This window comes from Ictalurus furcatus, chromosome 6 (genome assembly GCF_023375685.1).
Source record: "Ictalurus furcatus strain D&B chromosome 6, Billie_1.0, whole genome shotgun sequence".
Taxonomy (NCBI): domain Eukaryota; kingdom Metazoa; phylum Chordata; class Actinopteri; order Siluriformes; family Ictaluridae; genus Ictalurus; species Ictalurus furcatus.
The window spans coordinates 27,931,150-27,935,252 of NC_071260.1; positions in this window are offsets into that span (position 1 = coordinate 27,931,150).

Here is a 4,103-nt window from a genome sequence, read left to right on the forward strand (position 1 = left end):
GTACAAGTAGTCCATTTAAATAATACTCAAGTAACGTTTTCCCTGACTACACAGCCAAGACAGCCCGGGCCACGTTTAACGAGGTTCGGCATCAACTTTGTGGTATTGAGGGTGCTCGCTATGGAATACTTCACCCGGCTCGGCTTCGCATTACATATAACAGTGTCCAGAAGGACTTTATTTCAGCGGAGGAAGCAGGAGACTATGTTAAACTCTTGATATCGGGGTGAACTGCATCACCTACACAGAGGCGGCTTTTTTGCTCTTCTTTTATTTTTATTTTTTGTACTCGGCCTTCCAGCTCTACAGTATTTGGATTTTTATTGAAGATATCGTTGTTGCATTACTTCACCTAGATTTTGTAGACTCACTTCTCTTAAATCTACTTCGGTATTAATGTGGTTCTCTGTTTTGATGCTCTGACCGGGTTAGAGTTTCTGTTTATTTAATTGTATTAGTGTTATCTCCTCGGCTTTACGTGCTACACTGTTATATTATTTGTTACAAATCTTTAAAAGTTAAGGACATTATATTTGTTATTGTGTGCAGACTGTTTATCAGACTTGAAGTCAGTAGGGTTTTTTTCTCTTACTGGAACTTTTTGTCTTGGTAATTTTTTTGGTTAGTTCAGCTTACTCTCCGAGTTGTTTTCACATTCTGGACAACTTTTGGTTATTGTGGGAAACACTGCTGTCTCATTTTTTGTTTGTTTGTTTTATGGAGACTTTGGGTATGTGTGTGTTTGGGGGATTGTGAGCGTAAGCAAAACATGCCAATGCTTTGAAGGATGTGAACTGGAACGGAGTAATGTTAGTCAATTGCGAATCTGTTTTTAGAGGATTTAAACCTAACATGGTGAACAAATTATATTATAGAATTCAGGCAATTTTACTGGGGTTATCTCATACAGTGTAGCAAGTAATAATCTGGAAAGACCTTTGTAATATCACAGTCTAAAACTGGATTTAAAGAGAAGCAAATCAGTAAATGAATCACATGTAAATGAATCACATGAAAATTAATCACACGAATATGAATCACATGAAAATGAATCACATGAATATGAATCACATGAAAATGAATCACATGTAAATGAATCACATGAAAATGAATCACATGAAAATGTATCATATGAAAATGAATAAATAAATTAAAATGTAATACTCAAGTAATGTATAGGAATGCTAAAAAAAATACTTAAGTAGAGCAACAAAATGCAATTAATCGCATACAGTATTTTGTTAAAACAGTTTAGCATAGAATGGGTAAGTATACAAAACTCGCCTCTAGCATGTTAATGCACCTCGTTAATGAACTAAGGGGCATTAAGGACATTCTAATGATTTACTTAAATGATTTTTAAAATTGGGTGCACGGTGGCTTAGTGGTTAGCACGTTTGCCTCACACCTTCAGGGTTGGGGGTTTGATTCCCACTGTGGCCCTGTGTGTGGAGTTTGCATGTTCTCCCTGTGCTGCAAGGGTTTCCTCCGGGTACTCCGGTTTCCTCCCCCAGTCCAAAGAAATGCATGGTAGGCTGATTGGCACCAAAGTGTCCGTAGTGTATGAATGGGTGTGTGATTGTGCCCTGCGATGGATTGGCACCCTGTCCAGGGTGTACCCCGCCTCGTGCCTGATGCTCCCTGGGATAGGCTCCAGTTTTCCCTGTGACCCTGAAAAGGATTAAGCGGTATAGATGATGGATGGATTTTTGAAAAGTAATAATTTACTTGCGATCTATAATTTGGATAAGAGGGTTGTTTGAAGGTTGTTGAATTCTCTTCTTCCCATGATCTTTGGGAAATTTGGATGATGCAACTTCCTGATGAATACGTGAAAATACGTAGGAATGTTCTAAACATTTTATAGAGGGGGAAGTGTTCAGGCAAGAGGCTCGAGCAAATGTTGTGGGAGCTAAAATGTACATTGTTCATAACCTGTAATGGCTAACTCATGGAACAGGGTTTTTTTCAGGCATGAGATGTTAAATAGATTCACATATTAATATTAATGCAATAATGCTTCCTAAAGTATTTCAATTATTATATTTTGAGGTAAAGTGCAGTTATCTAGAGGTATGGGATGAGCAAAAATGCTGTTTTCTAAGTGGATATCTGTATATATGCAGTACATATTTTAGCCTCTACCCTGTAAACCATTTACTGCAGAGTCTGGTTACCAGTAAAGTAAATCAAATTTACATTAAATGACTGTAAAACATATTTACAGTAATGCACTGCAATATCTGCAGATATTTCCTGTAATTATAGTATATCACTGTACTGTTAATTTTGGAAGTAAAATACTGAAATTACTTAAGTAATACTTAATAAATAGTAATAATACTTAAGTAAATATAATTATAGTTTAAAATAAAACAGAATCTAAGACATTTGCTCGTTTGGCTGATGCAGGCTAAAACTGTAACTCAAAGCCTTTACTACTGAGCCACCACAGCTCAACTAGCATGTACTGCTCCAAGTTCTTACTAGCATATAGTGTAAAACTCAAGGCCAATTAAAAAAAAAGAAAAGAAAAAAATTCACTATTCTCACCCCTGCCAGAAAAAAACTGTTAGATATCTCAGTATGCATTGTGTTTTTGTCTGGTATTTCACTGTCAACCAATGCATTGCTGTACCTGTCAACCACTGCACTGCCCAGGTGCCTATGGTTTACTGTACAATCCTGTAAAAATAAAAACAATCCTGTAAAATAAATACTGTAAATTTACAGCTTTTTTTTTTTTTTTTTTTTTTTTTTTTTTTTTTAATCAGTGTAGTTAGTAGAATTTTGGCTCTGGAGAGAGCCAGTAGAGGGCGATCACACCCACAAATAGACAGAGTTCTCAGCACAGCTCTCCAGGAAGTCAGTCTGAGTGTAAGATCTTGTTCCTACCACACAATAACACACCTGACTAAACTGATCAAGCAGTAATGAATGAATGAAACAAAAGTTTGGAGAAAAACTCTGCAATTTATGATCTCACAACTCAAGAAATTCACCCCAGTTTAAGTCGTGTTTAATATGGCATGAACAGTAATTCATGTAACATGCTTTCCCAAGTCCACATTTCTTCGATGAATACATTTTACATGAGTTGAGAGATTAAATATTCAGTTTCTGCTCTTCATTATTTCACGTTAAGGCTCAAATGCACTTTGCTGTTTTTAAGACAATATACTATAAACACAAACTGTTACAGTTATGTCCTTTACGAATTTACAATAAATAATAAAGTAATATTACACCATGACTCTGACCAGGATAAAGTGGCTACTGAAGATGATTAAATGAATGATTAAATGAATGGATAAATATATGCAATACTGTGCTGTTTTCTGGGATCTTTTAGTCATTTACATCAAATAATTTTTTTCACTTGTTTTTTTTTTCCTTCCTTATTTGCATTGATGCCAAGCAGGATGCAGTTTACACTGATAATATAAAATACAGTAAATTCCTGTATTGTGCATTGATAAGTTTATCACTTTCTTTGTTCCTGTGTTAACACCTTTAACTATTCCCAAACAGGTACAGACAGATAAAGCCCCTTACCATTTGCTCGTATTCCTATGACTTCCTGAAAGCCATATATGGAGCTGTTCCTGTCTTACAGTGATATGCTTCCTGTTTTATGCAAATATGCCCTTCCACCTAACCCATTGTCTCTGTTGTGTGCCAAACATGACATATACTCTGCCTTTCTTTGAATAAATGAGAGCTCTTGCCATTTGAACTTTGTGTGTCTGTGTGTCATTTGGCAAACTCTCCCAAGCACTTGGTGCGGGAAGTGTGTAGCGGGGCGAGGGTGCCGTATTTTTGTATGCTTTAGCTTTCTCTCTTCGTAACCCCAAGGCTCTCTCTTCTAAAATCCTAACATGCATGTTATTGAAAAACTATCTATGAGTTAATGTTAACTAGTTCAATATTTATATTTAAGGTAGCATATTCTTGTTCAATTCCAGTTTTCATAATTATTTACATATTTCATCATATCATTCTGTTTAATAATGAATAACACAAATTTGCACAGCATGTTTTGCACCATTATTTCATTATTTCCCCCCTCAATAGACGTTTATATCCCAGAAGGATTTTTTTTT